This window comes from Schistocerca americana, chromosome 6 (assembly GCF_021461395.2).
Source record: "Schistocerca americana isolate TAMUIC-IGC-003095 chromosome 6, iqSchAmer2.1, whole genome shotgun sequence".
Classification (NCBI taxonomy): domain Eukaryota; kingdom Metazoa; phylum Arthropoda; class Insecta; order Orthoptera; family Acrididae; genus Schistocerca; species Schistocerca americana.
Genome location: NC_060124.1, coordinates 216,769,704 through 216,793,734, shown reverse-complemented (window position 1 = coordinate 216,793,734; position 24,031 = coordinate 216,769,704). Strand labels below are relative to the sequence as shown.

The 24,031-nt window shown below is 44.2% G+C and overlaps 1 long non-coding RNA gene across 1 annotated transcript in view; it reads left to right on the top strand.

Moving 5' to 3' along the window:
• LOC124619618 overlaps positions 1 to 24,031 on the top strand; it is a 167,812-nt gene that overhangs the window by 109,192 nt on the left and 34,589 nt on the right. The gene's annotated exons all lie outside the window — the stretch shown is intronic.

Here is a 24,031-nt window from a genome sequence, read left to right as displayed (position 1 = left end):
GTTGCCGTGCCCCCTTTCATCACGTAACCTGCTTGCCCACCGACTAACTGTACTGCGATCGACAGCAGCATCTCCATACATCTTTTTCAACCTCTTGTTGATGTTTCCCACTGTCTCGTTTTCACAGCACAGGAATTCCACGACAGCACGTTGCTTATGACGAACGTCAAGTGTAGCAGCCATCTTGAAGACATGCTGTGACGGCGCCACTCACGGGAACAGGTTGAACTAAGATTGAAAACAAGCGGGACGGATGTATCTACACACACTAAAACTTTCACACACGCAGAATCAAAACTATATTTTTACAAAAATAATGTGCATTTCTTTTGGAGTAACCGTCGTATGTCTGTCCGTGCAACCTCTGATTTCTCTTATTTTATTATGATGATCGTTTCTCCCTAACTAGGTCGGCATCAGCAGGATATTTTTGCATTCGGCGGAGAAAATTAGTAATTGAAATTTCATGAGAAGATTCCGCCGTAACAAAGAAAGCCTTTTTTTTAACGATGGCCAGCCCAAATCCTTTACCATGTCAGTCGCACTGTCTCGCCTGTTTCGCGATAATACAAAACGTGCTGCTCTTCTCTGAACTCTCTCGATATGCTCCGCTCAAGCGATCTGGTAAGGATCGCAGACCGCGCAGCAGTACTCCGAAAAAGGACAGACGAGCGGAGTGTAGGCACTCCCTTTTGTATATCTGTTACATTTTCTCTGTCAATAAAACGTAGTCTTTGGTTCGCCTTCCCCACAACATTTTCTGTGTATTGTAGTTTGATTGATTTATAGTGTAACCGAAGCTTAACGAATACCTTTTAGCACTCATGTGGATAATCCCATACTTTTCATTACTAATCATACTAATCAGATGTCTGTTCCAAATCGTTTTGCAATTGGGGTTTCAATTTTCTGATGAGTTTACTATACGATAAACGACAGGATAATCTGCAAACAACCTAAGACGGTTCTGTTTTACTCGATGACTTTCTGTCAGTTGTATTGAAATGTGACCTCTCTTACAGCAAATCACGAATCCAGTCATATAACTGAGACGATATTCCATAAGTACGCAATTTGCCTAAAAGCCACTTGTGTGGTAGAGAGGCTAAAGCCTTCTGAAAATCTAGAAATACAGAATCGACTTGAAATCAATTGCCAGTAGCACTCAACAATCTTGTGAGTGCAGAGCTATTTGTGTTTCACAAGAGCGATGTATTCCAAACCCATGTTGACTGTTTGTCAATAGACCATTCTATTCGAGATAACTCGTAAAGTGCGAACACAACAAATTTTCCAAAATCCTGCTGGATATCGACGTTAATGGTATGGGCCTGTTATTTAGTGGATTACTCCTACTACCTTTCTTGAATATTGGTGAGATAAGTCTCTGGGTACGGATCTTTCGTAGAGCGAGTCATTGTATATGACAGTTAAGTATAGAGCTATTGCATCACCATATTATGAAAAGGAACCTAATTGGTATACAGTCTGGACCGGAAGACTTGCTCTTACTTATCGATTAAGTTGCTTCACTACTCCTAGTTTATCTATTCCTAAGTAACTCATGTTGGCAGCTGTTCTCGATTCGAATTCTGGAATATTTATTTCGTCTTCCTTGGCGAAGGAATTTCGGAAGGCTGTGTTTAGTAACTCTGCTTTAGCAGCTCTGTCATCGATAGTATTTAGTATTTCCATTAGTATCCAGCAGAGAAGGCACTGATTATGTCTTGCCGCTAGCAAACTTTACGTACGACTAGAATCTCTTTGGATTGCCTTCCACATAATGCAGAGGTTAAAAGACATTGAAATATTCCCGTTACCATTTCGGCAAATAGTTGTCGTCTTTAGAGATGCTTATTCACGAAAGATCTTTGTACAGATGTACAACCAGATATAGTTACGCACTTTGAACATTATGAAGATTTATCATATTTCAGTGAATGTAAGAGGGCTTTTTGTTTTTCAAGATCCGATCGATCGCGAAATGAAAACTACAGGTAATTCCTTTTCCTTCGTGATGTGTTGCTCTTTGTGTGTGTGTGTGTGTGTGTGTGTGTGTGTGTGTAAGCAATCGTGACATAATAAATTGTTATAAATGTCGCATACTCCCAACTGGTAGTAACGTCAGTTCTTAAAAAAATTCTGTCGTCTAACCTCAAAGCTTTCGTAGTGATGCACGTTGCAACGTGTCCACGGCAAGAAATCACGCAGTCTTGGCACTGTGACCCCCCCCCCCCCACCCCTTCTGCCAGATTTATTTGGAAATGTTATTAGCGGACCCGGATTCGTTCTCTCCACTATTACCTATGTAAAACTAAAAGGCGTCAGTTCTACTTTGACCTGTGAGGCAGTGTTAAATTCTCAGAACTCGAACGACAGTAATTACAATCCCTGTGGCTATCTAACTACTTTGTGTAAAGATAAAAAATTCGACCACTGCACTGGAATAGGTTCACTGGCTACGGCTCAGTGAACCAACTGGTTGCTAAAAACCAATATCGATAAACAACAAAACAGGAACATAGTTCAGAGGCAGCTGGGGAACGGTCGCTCGGAAACAACGCGTTCCAATTTGCACAGAAACAAATAAATAAATTAGCATCAATTAACTGTAGCCAAGTCTGGCACTTTTATCCTACAACTCCTCGAACAGTCTCGTATCTCAACGCTCTGCTCTGAGGTCTTCTTTTACCGATTCAGTCCACACTCATTAATCGGCAGCACTCACGGAGAAAAATTGAAAAGTGCATCAGCAGCAGACTTCATCGCCCGCGCACGGGAATGGGCTTTCGAATTCTTTGTAGGCTTTCCGTATCGGAAAAGTACCTACATTCATCATAAAGGATTACAAACTCCAGAATTCAGAAATGATAAAAATTTAAAACATACATTTCCCGCCCCAGAGGATTCACGGTTTCACGTCTTGCCCTCTCAACGCCACCAGAACTTCATGCCTACCCCTCGATTTCGCGAGCTCGAGACTGTTCCACGAAATTATTTTACGTCCAGCCAATCAGCCAGTCCTAATCAGGAAGAGAATGTGGGTATTCCCATTGGCCATTTCTTGGTCCTGTCTAGAGCGACTCAATAATGTGCTGTCTCGTGGCAGAACATTAAGAGCTGCTTCTGGAAAAAACTGGTTCAAGTGGCTTTAAGCCCTATGGGACTCAACATCTGTGGTCATCAGTCCCCTAGACATAGAACTACGTGAACCTAACTAACCTAAGGACATCACACACATCCATGCCCGAGGCAGGATTCGAACCAGCGACCGTTGCAGCTGCGTGGTTCCGGACTGAAGCGCCTAGAACCGCTCGGCCACCGAGGCCGGCAACTGTTTCTGCAACGGATAGAAACGTCGGCCGACAAGAACACATTACTCTCCCTGTAAGCCCATCATGGAGGTTCCGGCCACAAACCATTTAGGAGGATTTGGGAAAGACCGGTTCGTAAGTTACACGCTAAAGGAAAAACCCCTGACTGATTACAGGTCATGTGTGATTAGGAAATACATCGTAAGAAAAAAAATCAGTGCCCTCAAGGACAATGTCATTTTATTGACAAGTGAAGTGACAGGCAGCTCATTACTGCAGAATATACGAGTATATAACAAATTCAGACCAAATGAAACACACATGACATAGTAAATCCAAACCGTCGCATCAATATAGAGCGTACCCAACTCAGTCCCCAACCCATGCTTGCATTCTCGCTTGGAAATGACCGTAAAGGTGCCGAACATCAGCCTGCAACAGAGTGTTCCATGCATTTTGCACCTTTTGTTGCAATTCAGCAATGATTCTTGCAGTTCCTGCAGAAGGATGAAGTTTGCACTACGTCTTGTACCACACGTTGGTTGGTTGGTTGGTTGTTTCGGGGAAGGAGACCAGACAGCGAGGTCATCGGTCTCATCGGATTAGGGAAGGACGGGGAAGGAAGTCGGCCGTGCCCTTTGAAGGGAACCATCCCGGCATTTGCCTGGAGCGATTTAGGGAAATCACGGAAAACCTAAATCAGGATGGCCGGACGCGGGATTGAACCGTCGTCCTCCCGATTGCGAGTCCAGTGTCTAACCACTGCGCCACCTCGCTCGGTGTACCATACGTGCTCGACTGGCGAGAAATATGGTGATCTTGTTGGCCATTGCTGTTGCTGTACACCACGAAGAGCGCAATGCGTTAAAGTAGCCGTATGTGGAAGTTCAATGTCCTGATGAAAATGTACATCACCTTCTTGTCGAAGAAATGGCTGTAGCGTGGTGAAAGCCTGTCCAGCGTAGCAGTCACCCTGCAGAAACACCACAAATGTGAACACGAGTTGTAACTGATGGCCCTCCACACCTTGGAGCCTGGGATGGAACCTGTGTGTCCTGGGCGAATGCAATTTAGAATAGGCAGCTCACCAGGTCTACGCCCTGCACAGTTATGTCCTTCACTCGCATGTAGACTGAACCCACCCTCATCGCTGCAGACAATAGAGCACCATTCCACTCTCTAGTGAATTCTTTCAACACACCAGCTTAGCCACACTTGGTGGTGTCATGCTGTTGGTAGTAAGCTGGTCAAAGGCACACGAGATCTTAATCCTGCACAACACGGATAGTTGTCAAAGGTCCTTGGTGACACAGAATTCGCAACATCTGTCCGGATTTCGTCTCTGGATGATGTTCGGTCGTCCAGCACTGCTCGCACAGTGCTTCGATCTTGACATATGCCTATATTACGCAGGCATCCTGAACCTGTTCTATATGGGTGGGAATATTGTCTTCAGACCACTGTTGTAAGCAGCGACACATCACTGTGCCCAAATTCCGAAGGACGACATTTAATCCAGCGTCCTGATTTAGGTTTTCCGTGATTTTCCTAAATCGTTAGAGGCAAATGCCGGGATGGTTCCTTTGAAAGGGCACAGCCGACTTCCTTCCGCATCCTTCCTTAATCCGATGAGACCGATGGCCTCGCAGTTTGGTCTCTTCCCCCAAACAACCGAACCCCAACCCAACCCAACTGTGCCCAACATGTGCAGCAATCCGCCGATATCCAACCAGTTCTCCGAAAGCCCAGAATACGACACCGTTCAAATGGCTGAAGCTGTTCAGCTGGGGATCGTACACGCCGTTGGGACATTGTTGAACCCTAGAATGAAGTTTGAAAGAACTGTTCTCCTCTAAACTCAGTACAGTTTCTGCCTGTAGAATCAAGACAGAGAGTGGACAGAGGATCTGCTGAGTGCCATCTGATTGCAGTCACTAACGCTACAGGCCATCAGGATGCACATATTAATCCTGGTATCACAGAATTTTTGGGTGCTACATTTTTTTTTTCAGCAGTATATGTTACAACGTCCACAGGAGAGACCAGCATCAGTTCAACCTTCATACTGAAGACTGCATCAACGATACAAGTAATATGGAGCAATCGAGTTCGAGAGGAACATCAGTATATGAAGAAGGAAGCACGGCTCGTAAATTTCCGTCTGGTAGTCAGCGAGTACCGAGGTAGCGGTAGGAAACTCGACCAACATTGCCGCTTAAGAGCACCAACCGTGCGACTGTCGCAGCCACTGCCGGACGCTTGGACACTGCGGTAATTACCTGTCGCTGCGCCTGAGTAATAGGCACGCCGCGCCACGTCACATCTGAACCACCTGTCGCCCGGCTCTGTGGCAGATCCCTTCTACGTCGACGTGGGTGTGGCCGACGTGCGTCCTCTGCCAGCGGAGCGCAGTACGCCAGAACGTGACGCGGCCCGTTCGCAGCCGTCCCGGTGACTGACAGGTCGGCCGTGCGAGGTAAACTCACGCCGCACTGCCAGGGAGAGAGTAGATGGCGCGAAATCAGGAACCAGCTTAAATGTGGATTTATGCTCTGTTAGAAAATCCAGCATACTCTGTTTTGTTTTGGTCTTTGTCTCTGAATGACGTTCTCACTGTATACCTCAACTTCACAGCACGGCAATTCGCGTTGTCGCGAGAGATTTGGCACTCAATTTGTCGCACGGGATCAGTTAGTCACACACCCGCATTATACGTTGTACAAGGTGCTCCAGACATCCCCCCTGCCATTGTGCTTCATTGCCATTGGTTGTTGTTGTGGTCTTCAGTCCTGAGACTAGTCTGATGCAGCTCTCCATGGTACTCTATCCTGTGCAAGCATCTTGATCTCCCAGTACCTACTGCAACCTACATCCTTCTGAATCTGTTTAGTGTATTCATCTCTTTGTCTCCCTCTACAATTTTTATCATCCACCATGCCCTCCAGTACTAAATTGGTAATCCCTTGATGCCTCAGAACATGTCCTACCAACCGATCCCTTCTTCTAGTGAAGTTGTGTTACAAACTCCTCTTCTCCCCAATTCTATTCAATACCTCCTCATTAGTTCTGTGATCTACCCATCTAATCTCCAGCATTCTTCTGTAGCACCACATTTCGAAAGCTTCAATTCTCTTCTAGTCTAAACTATCGATTGCCAGTCTACATTTTATATCCTCTCTACTTCGACCATCATCAATTATTTTGCTCCCCAAATAGCAAAACTCCTTTATTTAAGTGTCTCATTTCCTAATCTAATTTCCTCAGCATCACCCGACTTAATTCGACTACATTCCATTAACCTCGTTTTACGTTTGTTGATGTTCATCTTATGTCCTCCTTTCAAGACATTGTCCATTGCGTTCAATTGCTCTTCCATGTCCATTGCTGTCTCTGACAGAACTACTGTGTCATCGGCGAACCTCAAAGTTTTTATTTCTTCTCCACTGATTTTAATACCTACTCCGAATTTTCTTTTGTTTCCTTTACTGCTTGCTCAAAATACAGATTGAATAACATTGGGGAGAGGCTACAACCCTGTCTCACTCCCTTCCCAACCACTCCTTCTCATTCATGTCCCTCGCCTCTTATAACTGCCATCTGCCTTCTGTACAAATTGTAAACAGCCTTTCGCTCCCTGTATTTAACCCCTGCCACCTTCAGAATTTGAAAGAGAGTTTTCCAGTCAAAATTGTCAAAAGCTTACTCTAAAGCTACAAATGCTAGAAACGTTGGTTTGCCTTTCCTTAATGTTTCTTCTAAGATAAGTCGTAGGGTCAGTATTGACTCACGGGTTCCAACATTTCTACGGGATCCAAACTGATCTTCCCCGATGTCGGCTTTTACCAGTTTTTCCATTCGTCTGTAAAGAATTCGCGTTAGTATTTTGCAGCTGTGACTTATTAAACTGATAGTTCGGTAATTTTCACATCGTCGGCCGGTGTGGCCGTGCGGTTAAAGGCGCTTCAGTCTGGAACCGCGTGACCGCTACGGTCGCAGGTTTGAATCCTGCCTCGGGCAGGGATGTGTGTGATGTCCATAGGTTAGTTAGGTTTAATTAGTTCTAAGTTCTAGGCGACTGATGACCTCAGAATTTAAGTCGCATAGTGCTCAGAGCCAGCCAATTTTCACATCAGTCAACACCTGCTTTCTTTGGGATTAGAATTATTATATTCTTCTTGAAGTCTGAGGGAATTTCGCCTGTCTCATACATCTTGCTCACCAGATGGTAGAGTATTGTCAGGACTGGCTCTCCCAAGGCTATCAGTAGTTCGAATGGAATGTTGTCTACTCCCGGGGCCTTGTTTCGACTTATCGTTTCGTTTTTCAGGCGTAGCAGACTACATCTGGAACATTTTTCTTAGACCGTGAGATTCACAAAGGGAGGGCGTTCGGAAAAGGTTCCATGACACCAGTTACGAGGGGTGTTCAGTAAGTAATGCAACACATTTTTTTTTCTTGCCAACCTTGGTTAATGCGGAATTTTTTGTGGGACATTGTGAATATTCCTGTTTCAGTTCCTATAGTTTCATGAAATTCCGGAAGGGTGGTGACGCTATACGTAGTCTTCAAAATTGCGTCTGTAGCGGAGGTGCTTCCCAAGCAGAGAGCTGTCACTGAGATTCTTTTGGTCGAAAATCAGAGCATCGCAAGTATTCATTGGCACTTGCTGAATGTCTACGAAGACCTGGCAGTGAACAGAAACATGGTGAGTCGTAGAGCGATGCTTTCTGCCATCATCGCAACAAGATCGCCCAAATCTGTCCATCTACCACGTTCCGGCCAGCCACACTCAGCTGTGATTCCTGCAATGTTGAAAAGTCCAAGAGACGCGAGGCAGACAACTTATAATCACGAGAGCTTGTAACTTTCATAAAATGCATAACACATATGTAAAATCCTTGGATTGTTTAGGTAAATAAGCATCCGAGTTTACAATTATCTTGAAGAGTAGCCTTTACGCAGGGAAGAATTAATTGCGTGTCAAAAGTTTTTTAGGCATACAACCACTAGTCGGCTTACCTTAGGACCTTCAGCTCACAGGAGTTTGGAACAATGGGATCGTATTTAGTATTACTTCCTTAAGCATATACCTCTAGAATTCTGCTACTCTTCGGTTCAAATCCTATAATGCCATTGTGATTTCTGGCAGAGCTCGTCACGAGAATGTACGGTCGCAAAGAGACCGGGCCCCAAACAACCACGTGGCACTACGGAAAGGAAATACCATCGGCGTCGGCGTACGGCTCTGGCGCATCACACTGTGTCTGCAGTGGCAATTTCAGCGGCAGTTGGCTCCACAGTGACACATCAACTGTCACAAATTGGTTAGTTTAACGACAGCTCCGAGCAAGACACCCTATAGCCACTGACCCAAAACTACTTTCGTATGCGACTTCAGTCGTGTCAAGCTAGAGCTTATTGGAAGGTATGGTGGAGATCTGCTCTGTTTCCAGATGAAATCTGGTTCTGCCTTAGTACCAGCGATCCCCTGTGTTGAATAGGAGACGACCAGTTGAAGGCCTGAAGCCAACCTGTCTGTGTGCTAGGCACACTGATTCTACATCTGGAGTCACGGTCTAGGGTGCGATCTCGTATAACAATAGCAGCAGTCTCATGATCATCCCCCCGCATGCTGAAATGCAGCATTGTACGTCAGTGTGGTGATTCGACCTGTTGTGCTGCCATTCATGAACAGTATTCCAGGGCATGATTTCCAACGTGATAACGCTCACCCATATGCTGCTATTGTAACCCAACATGCTCTACAGAATGTAGACGTGTTGCTCTAGACTGAACGCTTTTGTACTGTACATGTCCCTTCACGTTTCCACTTCACTATCACACCGGAAACAGTGGATCTAGGGATGTTTAGGAGTGTGGAAATCTCGCGTACGGACGTGTGACGCAAGTGACACCCAATCACCTGACCACGTTCGAAGTCTGCGACCTCCGTGAAGTGCCCCATTCTGCTCTCTCACGGTGTCTAATGACTACTGAGGTCGCTGATATGGAATACCTTGCAGCAGGTGGCAGCACAATGCTCCTAATGTGAAGAACGTATGTTTCTGAGGGTGTCCGGATACTTTTGATCACATACTGTAAGTACACTGACGGGAAAAAATCGTAATACGAAAAAAAATTAATGTTGAGCAGTGTAATTTTGAGAACACGTTTGTCTAGGTGACATATTTAAGTGATGAACATTGCAAGATCACAGGTTAGCGTAAGCGCGAGACAAGATATTGCAAAAAATGGTTCAAATGGCTCGGAGCACTATGGGACTTAACAGCTATGGTCATCAGTCCCCTACAACTTAGAACTACTTAAACCTTACTAACCTAAGGACATCACACAACACCCAGTCATCACGAGGCAAGATATTGCAAATGGGAAATGCTGGTACATTAATAAATGGTGTAACCGCCATAATGCTGAATGCAATTACGCAAAACGTGTCAATTTGTGGAGTGGAGTTCCATGCCTGTTGCACTTTGTCTGCCAACAATGGGCCGGTTAATGCTGTTTGTGGACGATACTGACGTTGCCCCCCCCCCCCCCCCCCCCCCCGATGATGTCCCAGATGTTCTTGATTGGAGACAGATCTTGTGATCGAATAGGCCAGAGCAACATCTCTACATTCTATAGAGCATGTTACAATAGCAGTATGAGGGTAGCGTTGTCATGTTGAAAATTACACCCTGGAATGCTGTTCATGACAGAGACTGTAGAAGAGGGTCGGAATTTGTAATAGGCAGCCGGCAGACATCCATCCAGACCATCACACAGGAATTGCACACTGCATCAGGATCCACTGCAAGTACTATGACAGTTAGGCGGGAGGTGATAAAACTGGGATTTCATGGTCGATCGGCTGCTCATAAGCCACACATCAAGCCAGTAAACGCAAAACGGCGCCTCTCTTGGTGTAAGGAGTTTAATCATTGGACGATTGAACAGTGGAAAAACGTTGTGTGGAGTTAAGAATCACGATACACAATGGGGTGATCCGATGGTAGGATGAAGGTATGGCGAATGCCCGGTGAACGTCATGTGCCAGCGTATGTAGTGCCAACAGTAAAATTCGGAGGTGGTGGTATTATGGTGTGGTCGTGTTTTTCGTGGAGGGGTAGCTTGCACCCCTTGTTGTTTTGCGTGGCACTATCACAGCATAGGCCTACTCTGATGTTTTAAGCACTGTCTTGCTCCCCACTTTTGAAGAGCAATTCGGGGGTGGCTAATGCATCTTTCAACATGATTTACCACCTGTTCATAATACATGACCTGTGGCCGAGTGGTCACAATAACATTCCTGTAATGGACTGGCCTGCATGGAGTCCTGACCTCAACTCTATAGAACACCTTTGAGTTGTTTTGGAACGCCGACTTCATGCCAGGCATCACCGACTGACATCGATATATGTCTTGAGTGCAGCACTCCGTCCGTGAAGAAGGGGCTGCCAATCCCCAAGAATCTTCCAGCACCTGATTGAACGTATGCCTGAGAGAGTGGAAGCTCTCATAAAAGCACACACACACACACACACGCACTAACGCACACGCGCATGCACGCACTTTCACTTCTTGTCTCCCTTTACAAATTAATGATTCCTTCTGTAGCTTTTTTCGGTGTTTGCTATGTTAATCCTACATATATGACTGGAGAGGATCGATGTATAAAAGTAATGCGGCACGGCAGTGTGCCTGCGTTTTCCCATTGGATAGGTTAGGCTGCCTGTTGGAAACGGTGTTCTTCCTTTGCGCACAGTGTCCCCTGTGCTTGCACGTAAGAGGGTGATGTATCATATCTCTTTTTGTACACTGCAGGTGGGTGTAATGGATGCGTGCATAGTGTAGTTATATGTTTGTGTTGTATTAAAATTGTGAGAGAACGCCGAGGGAGAAATCCGGTGCCTTCACATACCCTGCTCCTCTCGGATAACGCCAAGTGAGCTCAATTTCCCCATCGGACGGACGCCTAACCTTCAACACCGACGCACGCCCTCACTTGATGACGCATAGCGGAGAGGTTCCGATTTTAATCGAGGATATTGGAGTGGAGAGTGGTCGGCAGAAACTTAAGACACCGCCTCTTCTTTCTTTGCAAGCGAAATTACACCAGTGGAAATTTCATCGGACACCAGGATTCGAACCGGATTATCTCCGAGTCGAGCGTCACCCCAGAGGTGCGCGTTAGTGACCTTTGGACGGAGGCTGGTCGAGGATGGATAACTGGTGCAGAAGCTGGTACAGATAGGTGAAAATATCTATTGCTGCTCGATTAAGCTGTTGGCAGTAAACCGCCTGAAACAGAAAAAAAACGTAAGATACTTAGCAAAAAACGTCAGGAGCGGCCTGGAGCGGAACTGAAATTTCGGTATAAACTAAAGGGAAGGGAGACGCCAGCCCGATGTGGATTGGAAGAAGTGACTTACGAAGCATTCGTTATGTTCTGTATTCGACAGATTCGTGGTGTCATCACCGTTAGGCTGCGCTATTTGCTCGTGGTGTGAACGACGTTCACAGTTCCAGTGGCTGTTTGAAGAAAACGAGGCAATCTAGTGACCTACAGTCACAGTCTTTTAAAATGAATGGAAGTGACAGAGGAGAGGGATAAGATTTTTCAATTAACGTGCGAGATGGATATTGAGTATATGCTATGAAACGACATTACAATATCACGCAGAAAGAATTTAAAGATTTATTGGCAATAGTAGAAATAATTCAAAAGCCAAGATCGCTTAAATACTGTTTACTGGATAAACGGTTTCATACACTAAGGTTCCATCATCGGATCTGAACGTAGATTAAAATTTGTAAACCAATTGAATGTAACGATGGTTTACAAACGTTAGTCTACATTCAGATCCGATGATGGCGCCTTTAGTGTGTTATCCAGTAAACAGTATTTAAGCGATCTTGGCTTTTGAATTATTTCTACAATAGTGTGATTCTCCCACTACGCACCATGTTCACTGCAGAATTAGTTGACAGTGAAAGAGCAAAAAATTACAACGATCGATGAACGGGATTTATTGTTTTGCACACTAAGAAATACTTTATGCTAAATTTGCAGACGTACAGCACATAGAGAAATCGATGGTAGGAATAGTAAAATTTCTGAAGTCGTATGCTTTATTCCATTGTCATTTGCTACAGTTTCAAATGGAACTGAACGAAGAATATTGAGACTATATACTGCAAAGTATGAAGTTAAGGGGCACGCCTAGAACGATTTTTCGGTTTAAAACTCGCTATTCTTGAATTTATGAAGGAAAAAGGACAGCAATAAAAAAATTAGAACATCTGGAATGGCTTGCAGACTTCCCAATTTGAGTGGACTTGCCTGCACAGTACCCACAGTAAGACTTTGGAAGGAACTTCTTTCTGATTTGATGGGGATGCGTTTAAGGGAAAAGTCTGGCAGAGAAAGTTCAGTTCCCCAAGCTCACTGGCGTTAAAGAAACACTCGACGTCTGAAGACTTCATTGTGGCCTTGAAATAATTAAAGGGTAGTTTTAGAAGGGTTTTGAGGACTCTGTCAACCTAGCATCATTTTTCAAACTGTTTTCGAGACTGTTTGTCGTTTCAGTTAAAAGCGCTCCTGCGCACTTGTAAATGTATCTGATCGACCTACATGGTAATTCCAGTTTTAATGACAGATCTTTTTACGTTAGAACTGTTAGATTAGATTAGATCAGTTTTTCGTTCCATAGATCGGTGCTGAAGAGATCCTCGTGGATGTGGAACATGTCAATTTTTTAAGCTGATATAACAATACTAATAGTATGAGTATATACAATACATTATTTTTTTAAGCTGAAATAACAATACTAATAGCATGAGTATATACAATAAATCATTTGTTTCTAATTATTGAAGATGCCAGCAAACATAAAAAATTTAGTTACAAATAAAGATCAGTTTAAAAGGAGCCTGAAAGGGTTACTAGTGGCCAACTCCTTCCACTCCATTGGTGAATTTTTTAATAGAAACAAATGATTTATTGTATATACTCATACCATTAGTATTGTTATTTCAGCTTAAAAAAATAATGTATTGTATATACTCATACTATTAGTATTGTTATATCAGCTTAAAAAAATTGACGTATTCCACATCCACGAGGATCTCCTCAGCACGGATCTATGGAACGAAAAACTGATCTAATCTAATCTAATCTAACAGTTTTAACGTATAAAGATCTGTCATTAAAACTGAAATTACCATGTAGGTCAATCAGATACATTTACAAGTGCGCAGGAGCGCTTTTAACTGAAACGACAAACAGTCTCGAAAACAGCTTGAAAAATGATGCCAGATTGACAGAGTCCTCAAAATGGACGCAAAAACGTTATTTTTAAATGATTAATAATTTCCCCAGCGCATTATTTTAATAAAATTGAGCCGTGGTAAAATTTACTGTTTTGAAGACCACGCCGCAGCGGTTAGTGCGAAGCAGTTGCCCTCCGTTTCTGGCGGTGGAGCCGCTGTGGCAATCGCAGCTTTGGTGTCTCCCTCTGGTTGGTAAGGGGAAAGGTAGCCTGTTCACGTGCATTTAAGGGGCGCTATGAGCTCGCTAGGTGGCGAGTCGGGGCAGTTGGTCAGCCGGGTCAGTGTGGGGCACTGAGTGGTCAGCGTGACAGACTGTCAACCCTAAGGGCCCGGGTTCGATTCCCGGCTGGGTCGGAGATTTTCTCCGCTCAGGGACTGGGTGTTGTGTTGTCCTAATCATCATCATTTCATCCCCATCGACGCGCAGGTCGCCGAAGTGGCGTCAAATCGAAAGACCTACACCAGGCGAACGGTCTACCCGACGGGAGGCCCTAGCCACACGACATTTCCATTTCAGTGTGGGGCACTGGGACACAAGATGATTTGTCCGTCTTGAGCGTCGGCGCATGTGAGGTCGCCACGTCAGTCCAGTGGCCCGCGCCGTTTAGCGAGGGGTAGTGACTTCGCTTCCGACACTGGAGCATCAGGAGTCAACCCACGACATCGGTCTGGCCGGGGCGAGCTGTCCAGGAAGTCTACACTGCTTTGCTCAAGGTCGCAAATTAGCTACTACATTACTATTGACATACACGTCTGAAAGACTTTTTTTCAATTATGAAACTAAATAACTTACTATTATGCAGCAACGTGAGTGCGAAACTCTGTGAAATTTTCTGTATCTGTCCATATGCCGACAGTTCGTACCAGATAATAGTTGTATTATGTTTTCAGGGGGTCAAAAATAATTAAATAATACAGAAAATTTGTTTTGTTTGTGATCTCTGTTGTTGATAACTGTGAAATATAAAACAAAATGGTGTGCAGTGCGACTCCACTGTCATTTAAGCGTGGCGCGTCTGCAGACTTCACCCCTTACCCCTCCTTACACTCAGAGTGCCATGGCGGTGGGGGAAACATGCCACCCAAACTGAGCGCCGTATCACTCGCACCCGGGCGTGGTCCGCGAGCCGAAATCTTGGCCTGTCTTGGATTAGAGCATTATAGAGAAATCCGCTATATTACGAAATATCATGCCCCTTGAATTTGACTGTAGCAAAAATCGTTGCTGCAGTTTGCTGAACGCAGGTTAGATGGCTTTTCAACCCAGATTCGCCATTCACAACGAAATGATTGTCAGAATTAGCACGTTCCAACCTTCCGTAACACCTCCGTTTTGATGACAGAAAATCCCAGACGCTTTTCGCACTTCAGAACGTTATAATATTTCTACAATGGTTTGGAAATAAACTTTAATTGCTGTAGTAAAATCATGCCGACGATAAAGCCGTAACTCATGCTTTAAAAATGCTTTAATTATGACGTTCAAAGCGACCTAGGATAGGCACATCATAAAGAAATAACGAAGGAAATTGTGCTCTACAAGTACCATCTCGTCTGTTATGTTCGTATGGCGAAGGCTTTATGATTCTAATTTTGAATTTTTCATGGTCAGTATGACGAAAGAGAGGATCGGTAAAAAGGACTTTAATGCATAAAAAAGAAGGTGCTCACAGCTGTAAAAAAGGCAATAGCCTTTTTACTTCCGTACGAAGTTTTCCTTTAACAATTAACCGTTTCTCGTAAAGCCCAGGCTACCGCTGTTGACCGTAGAGACAGATTTTGTGAGAACCCTTGAGTCACGGCTTCAGTTTGGAAGGCTTTGGAGGTTACTACCTGCCCATTACGTTCATGTCATCTTCATGTTAAATATTAAACGCCTTTCATAACTCACGCGGTGTAGCTGCTCAAGCTTTTAATGAAGATCCTCGTAAATTTTCAAGGCGGCTGTCACGGCAGCTCGTTGCCTTCCAGACGGAGCTATCTGATCGCAAACGCCTGAAACTTCAAACTAGCCGCAGCAACGTAGATGTGTTCGTAAGTTCTTGAAAAAAATTTCGATAACAAACGTTCTGGCAATTGCCGTCCGTATCTCAGATTGAGAGGCACACACATGCCTTGCTCATACTGTGGCATCAAGCAGTCAGGCCTGCAAGATGAGTGGTCTGCCAAGCGAGTGGATTTATTCTTATTTATGGAGTAACATCAATGACTGATTATGAGCTCTAGTACCCACAATTAAGCTACAAATTATTCTCCTGTTTGAATATTACGCAACGGAAACGGATAACGCACATCTGACTATTGGGAATTTACACAACTCTGATTGTTCACTATGCTCTGGCAATATCACATTTTCTTTCTTACCCAACAGCTTTGACCAACACGTGGTCATCGCACTGAATATGAATGGCGCACACATTATAAATTCTGGGTATCATGACTGCACACTCTTCGAAGAACAAGGCCACCAATCTTTTACTTTTCACTATCTTTTTCATTCCGATAAATTCTATTATGATTCAAAGATAACTTAAACACACCATTACATTTTATACAACAATAATTACACATAAGAAACTCCGCCCAGTGGGCATGGCTTTATATTCGTGATTCTCTATCTTATGGTCTCGTAATTATCTAACGCTACAGTGCACTTTCTGGATAGGATGGTGGATCTTTTGCTATAAATCACACTTCGACCCTCACAGCCATCATCACGAAAATTTACTCCAGACCGAGCGGTACAAAAAGGAACATGCATAACCCACTGCCTCTGAACCTATCTAGCTACTGTCCCATGCAAACCACACATACTTAAATTACATAAATACATCACACTGGCAAGATAGAATACAACACAAAGATTAGTCACAACGTTAGAATCACATCACTTTCAGCTTTCCCACTTCAATTAGTATTCATCCCAGTTTCACACGACACTGCTCCACTTTGTAACTTTCCTTTCCTACTACGATCTCTGGAGGATATATGCACGTCTTCCTGTGCAATGCAAGCGTTGCTGGATAGACGGCCGAATCTCTCAGAGTATTAGTGTTTGAATCAATTGTCAGACGGAAACATAACAGCCAAAGTAATATTAAAAACATATTCGTCACAAACGCATGACCTCAAAATGCCTCTGAGCACTATGCGATTTAACTTCTGAGGTCATCAGTCGCCTAGAACTTAGAACTAATTAAACCTAACTAGCCTACGGACATCACACACTTCCATTCCCGAGGCAGGATTCGAACCTGCGACCGTAGCGGTCGCTCGGTTCCAGACTGTAGCGCCTAGAATCGCACGGCCACTCAGGCCGGCCCATGACCTCAACTGATACCATGGACGAGTACTTCTCTTCATCCTTTGTCTCATACGCAGATTGAGACTGACAGAGTACTCACCACGTGGAAGTACTCGTCTCTAATTTCAAGTCCTGCACACGCCATTTCTTAAATACACTCCTGGAAATGGAAAAAAGAACACATTGACACCGGTGTGTCAGACCCACCATACTGGCTCCGGACACTGCGAGAGGGCTGTTCAAGCAATGATCACACGCACGGCACAGCGGACACACCAGGAACCGCGGTGTTGGCCGTCGAATGGCGCTAGCTGCTCAGCATTTGTGCACCGCCGCCGTCAGTGTCAGCCAGTTTGCCGTGGCATACGGAGCTCCATCGCAGTCTTTAACACTGGTAGCATGCCGCGACAGCGTGGACGTGAACCGTATGTGCAGTTGACGGACTTTGAGCGAGGGCGTAAGGTGGGCATGCGGGAGGCCGGGTGGACGTACCGCCGAATTGCTCAACACGTGGGGCGTGAGGTCTCCACAGTACATCGATGTTGTCGCCAGTGGTCGGTGGAAGGTGCACGTGCCCGTCGACCTGGGACCGGACCGCAGCGACGCACGGATGCACGCCAAGACCGTAGGATCCTACGCAGTGCCGTAGGGGACCGCACCGCCACTTCCCAGCAAATTAGGGACACTGTTGCTCCTGGGGTATCGGCGAGGACCATTCGCAACCGTCTCCATGAAGCTGGGCTACGGTCCCGCACACCGTTAGGCCGTCTTCCGCTCACGCCCCAACATCGTGCAGCCCGCCTCCAGTGGTGTCGTGACAGGCGTGAATGGAGGGACGAATGGAGACGTGTCGTCTTCAGCGATGAGAGTCGCTTCTGCCTTGGTGCCAATGATGGTCGTATGCGTGTTTGGCGCCGTGCAGGTGAGCGCCACAATCAGGACTGCATACGACCGAGGCACACAGGGCCAACACCCGGCATCATGGTGTGGGGAGCGATCTCCTATACTGGCCGTACACCACTGGTGATCGTCGAGGGGACACTGAATAGTGCACGGTACATCCAAACCGTTATCGAACCCATCGTTCTACCATTCCTAGACCGGCAAGGGAACTTGCTGTTCCAACAGGACAATGCACGTCCGCATGTATCCCGTGCCACCCAACGTGCTCTAGAAGGTGTAAGTCAACTACCCTGGCCAGCAAGATCTCCGGATCTGTCCCCCATTGAGCATGTTTGGGACTGGATGAAGCGTCGTCTCACGCGGTCTGCACGTCCAGCACGAACGCTGGTCCAACTGAGGCGCCAGGTGGAAATGGCATGGCAAGCCGTTCCACAGGACTACATCCAGCATCTGTACGATAGTTTCCATGGGAGAATAGCAGCCTGCATTGCTGCGAAAGGTGGATATACACTGTACTAGTGCCGACATTGTGCATGCTCTGTTGCCTGTGTCTATGTGCCTGTGGTTCTGTTAGTGTGATCATGTGATGTATCTGACCCCAGGGATGTGTCAATAAAGTTTCCCCTTCCTGGGACAATGAATTCACGGTGTTCTTATTTCAATTTCCAGGAGTGTATTTCCAACTTGTATAACAACGGAGGGGTATCTGTTGTGAGGCCAGACAAACGTGTGGTTCCTGAAGAGGGGCAGCAGCCTTTTCAGTAGTTGCAAGGGCAACAGTCTGGATGAGTGACTGATCTGGCCTTATAACAATAACCAAATCGGCGTTGCTGTGCTGGTACTGCGAACGTCTGAAAGCAAGGGGAAACTAGAGCCGTAATTTTTCCCGAGGGCATGCAGCTTTACTGTATGATTAAATGATGATGGCGTCCTCTTGGGTAAAATATTCCGGAGGTAAAATAGTACCCCATTCGGATCTACGGGCGGGGACTACTCAAGAGGATGTCGTTATCAGGAGAAAGAAAACTGGCGCTCTACGGATCGGAGAGTGGAATGTCAGATCCCTTAATCGGGCAGGTAGGTTAGAAAATTTAAAAAGGGAAATGGATAGGTTATATTTAGATATAGTGGAAATTAGTGAAGTTCGGTGGCAGGAGGAACAAGACTTCTGGTCAGGTGACTACAGGGTTATAAACACAAAATCAAATAGGGGTAATGCAGGAGTAGGTTTAATAATGAATAGGAAAATAGGAATGCGGGTAAGCTACTACAAACAGCATAGTGAACGCATTATTGTGGCCAAGATAGATACGAAGCCCACACCTACTACAGTAGTACAAGTTTATATGCCAACTAGCTCTGCAGATGACGAAGAAATTGAAGAAATGTATGATGAAATAAAAGAAATTATTCAGATAGTGAACGGAGACGAAAATTTAATAGTCATGGGTGACTGGAATTCGAGTATAGGAAAAGGGAGAGAAGGAAACGTAGTAGGTGAATATGGATTGGGGCTAAGAAATGAAAGAGGAAGCTGCATGGTAGAATTTTGCACAGAGCACAACATAATCATAGCTAACACTTGGTTTAAGAATCATGAAAGAAGGTTGTATACATGGAAGAGGCTTGGAGACACTGGAAGGTATCAGATAGATTATATAATGGTAAGACAGAGATTTAGGAACCAGGTTTTAAATTGTAAGACATTTCCAGGGGCAGATGTGGATTCTGACCCTAATCTATTGGTTACGAAATGTAGATTAAAACTGCAGAAACTGCAAAAAGGTGGAAATTTAAGGAGATGGGACCTGGATCAACTGAAAGAACCAGAGGTTGTACAGAGTTTCAGGGAGAACATAAGGGAACAATTGACAGGAATGGGGGAAAGTAATACAGTAGAAGAAGAATGGGTAGCTTTGAGGAATGAAGTAGTGAAGGCAGCAGAGGATCAAGTAGGTAAAAAGACAAGGGCTAGTAGAAATCCTTGGGTAACAGAAGAAATATTGAATTTAATAAATGAAAGGAGAAAATATAAAAATGCAATAAATGAAGCAGGCAAAAAGGAATACAAACATCTCAAAAATGAGATCGACAGGAAGTGCAAAATGGCTAAGCAGGGATGGCTAGAGGACAAATGTAAGGATGTAGAGGCTTATCTCACTAGGGGTAAGATAGATACTTCCTACAGGAAAATTAAAGAGACCTTTGGAGATAAAAGAACGACTTGTATGAATATCAAGAGCTCAGATGGAAACCCAGTTCTAAGCAAAGCAGAAAGGTGGAAGGAGTTTATAGAGGGTCTATACAAGGGCGATGTACTTGAAGACAATATTATGGAAATGGAAGAGGATGTAGATGAAGATGAAATGGGAGATACGATATTGCGTGAAGAGTTTGACAGAGCACTGAAAGACCTGAGTCGAAACAAGGCCCCCGGAATAGACAACATTCCATTGGAGCTACTGACGGCCTTGGGAGAGCCAGTCCTGACAAAACTCTACCATCTGGTGAGCAAGATGTATGAAACAGGCGAAATACCCTCAGACTTCAAGAAGAATATAATAATTCCAATCCCAAAGAAAGGAGGTGTTGACAGATGTGAAAATTACCGAACTATCAGTTTAATAAGTCACAGCTGCAAAATACTAACACGAATTCTTTACAGACGAATGGAAAAACTAGTAGAAGCCAACCTCGGGGAAGATCAGTTTGGGTTCCGTAGAAACACTGGCACACGTGAGGCAATACTGACCTTACGACTTAACTTAGAAGAAAGAATAAGGAAAGGCAAACCTTCGTTTCCAGCATTTGTAGACTTAGAGAAAGCTTTTGACAATGTTGACTGGAATACTCTCTTTCAAATTCTAAAGGTGGCAGGGGTTAAATACAGGGAGCGAAAGGCTATTTACAATTTGTACAGACGGCAGATGGCAGTTATAAGAGTCGACGGGCATGAAAGGGAAGCAGTGGTTGGGAAGGGAGTAAGACAGGGTTGTAGCCTCTCCCCGATATTGTTCAATCTGTATATTGAGCAAACAGTAAAGGAAACAAAAGAAAAATTCGGAGTAGGTATTAAAATCCATGGAGAAGAAATAAAAACTTTGAGGTTCGCTGATGACATTGTAATTCTGTCAGAGACAGCAAAGGACTTGGAAGAGCAGTTGAGTGGAATGGACAGTGTCTTGAAAGGAGGATATAAGATGAACATCAACAAAAGCAAAACGAGGATAATGGAATGTAGTCGAATTAAGTCGGGTGATGCTGAGGGAATTAGATTAGGAAATGAGACACTTAAAGTAGTAAAGGAGTTTTGCTATTTGGGGAGCAGAATAACTGATGATGGTCGAAGTAGAGAGGATACAAAATGTAGACTGGCAATGGCAAGGAAAGCGTTTCTGAAGAAGAGAAATTTGTTAACATCAAGTATAGATTTAAGTGTCAGGAAGTCATTTCTGAAAGTATTTGTATGGAGTGTAGCCATGTATGGAAGTGAAACATGGACGATAAATAGTTTGGACAGGAAGAGAATAGAAGCTTTCGAAATGTGGTGCTACAGAAGAATGCTGAAGATTAGGTGGGTAGATCACATAACTAATGAGGAAGTATTGAATAGGATTGGGGAGAAGAGAAGTTTGTGGCACAACTTGACCAGAAGAAGGGATCGGTTGGTAGGACATGTTCTGAGGCATCAATGGAACACCAATTTAGTATTGGAGGGCAGCGTGGAGCGTAAAAATCGTAGACAGAGACCAAGAGATGAATACACTAAACAGATTCAGAAGGAGGTAGGTTGCAGTAGGTACTGGGAGATGAAGATGCTTGCACAGGATAGAGTAGCATGGAGAGTTGCATCAAACCAGTCTCAGGACTGAAGACCACAACAACAACAACAGTATACACGCCAGTAATTCAGCTTAACTTTAGCACTCGGAAGTATTTCAACTTAGTACTAGCACTCGCAAGTATTTCAACTTATTGCTACACGTGGTTTCATTGCGACCGTTGGTCACTTCCGAAGATTACTACGATCCCCTTAATATTACCTGCCTGACATTTAATTCTCCCCCCAAAAGTTCCTGAAATAGAGAAATAATTATTCCAAACTACTCTTAAGTATTTCTCATGCATACCATTGTCTCCACCCTTTTGTCTTTACGGAGCACACCTAAGACACGTCTTACCAACACAAGATCCAGCGCCAGAGTGCTGAAACATGGCCGTTCTTCAGGTCAGCTCGCACCTCCGTCGAGGTGGGGGAGCACCATGCTACCGTATTGGCCAGACACATTTCAGGCACTCAAAGCTCAGGTAAATTTCATCTCTTTGGTTCCACCGAAGGTGGCCAAAGGACCATCTCAAAGATGATCATGTATTGCACATTCACTATCTGCGGTTAGCAGACGACCATACATTCATTCATTTCACAGATCTCACCAAATTAGATGTAGGGATTTATTTTGTAGGAGTGCACATGTGATCAATTACATAAATAAATTTTCCTTCTTTCCCAAACTGGTATCCGGCTTCGGTGTATTAAGTGAAATCGAGTTATTATTACAATAAATATGTTGTTCTGGCAAAAATAACGAAGAATGTTTTACCTATTTTCAATGTCTGGCGCTACTGTACCCTTTCAAGGTAACGCAGCTGCTGCAAGCAGACGCTAGTGAGCAACATGTTCGTATCCCTCATTTGCTATTCAAAGGAAATCAATATATTTTGTATACTTAATGGCAGTATAGGCGATTTTCCTCAATGGAAGGTAATCTTACGTGATTATTGCCGTTGTATCGCTGAAGCGAGCCGACTCGCATTTTTCTGCTATTCAAGGTCTTCTGGAAACCGAGAGACTCAACGTATGTAGCACTCATGGACTCGTAACAGGCATATTTGCCATACGTGACAACTCTCCTGACAAAGGCATCGGCAGTGTTACGCATCAGCTGTAACATTACATTCAGACAAAACAGAAGTAGTTTATTGAACATCTCCTTTCACTTAGACTGATGCGCTCACTGTCCAGGTAGAACCTACTTTAGTCGGCAATTGCAATTTGGTTTCAAGCTATTACCGTGAATTTGAGCTCCGGTAACAAGTTAAAGACGTGCTACAATACATTTTACTTTGAGTCACACCGTCCAAGACTAGAGGTAAAGATTCGTAATATTCACTGAAGACTGTAAGTTACTGAGTGTGGCCTGTCACTTGCCAACATGTGCCGTGAGATCTAAATACCTTCGTCACTCCTTATGATGACCACTTGGTCTACTGTTACATATTCTTTTACGAATGATGTGTTTTAATTAAATCATTTGAGGTGGTTTCTAAAACAGGTGTCCACTTCAGTTAGTGTTTCGTCTCTAATTATGTCAACATTGTTACGATGTTAAACTTCTACTTTCCCTCATTTCAGAGTATACAATTAGTTCAGAACGAACGAGTCACCTGATAACACAGACTCAACATACAGAAGATAACCTGCGGATACATAAAGAAATGACTGGTGCTCATAATGGGTTTAGAAGCTTGGCTCTAAACGGTAATCAATACGATTCTTCATCTCGTCTCTTCTGATTCTCAATCTTCGCAGTAAGCTAACAAGTCGTTCCGTAAACCTCATCAACGCGGGTGGCGTCATTGTCATAATATTCATTTCACTCAATCACAGAATAGCACGTATACATTCATTCTAGTAAAATACTACTGTGTTTAGCGGTACAGAACAATTGATTGTCATGACTGTTCGTGAGCATGTCAGATGGTTGCCGGAATAGCTATCATTGAAAATGGTAAGCAAACATCTACGTGGCTGGAAATGGGTAGGTTTTGAAAGGACATACATACTGTCTGAAAATGTCACAGGAACCAAACGTCTAACACTCCGTGAATTGGTAACCACCACAGTGAAGAATTCGTGGTGAGTTAAACTGTAACCAGCAATTTAGATCGGAAGATGCCCTCTACAATTATGTTCACCTGATTGAACTTGCAAGTGAAATTGTTAACAAAAAATATGTTTTGTAGATAAACTTGGTATCTTCCTCGGACTTACAGATCAGTAAGAACAGTTCTTGTCATGTCAACTCAAAAAGCTCTTGGTAATAATTTGGGGCTTATTTGGTGACACTGGCACAGTATAACAGAAATTAAGTACTGTGTGCAACATTACTTCCTTCCC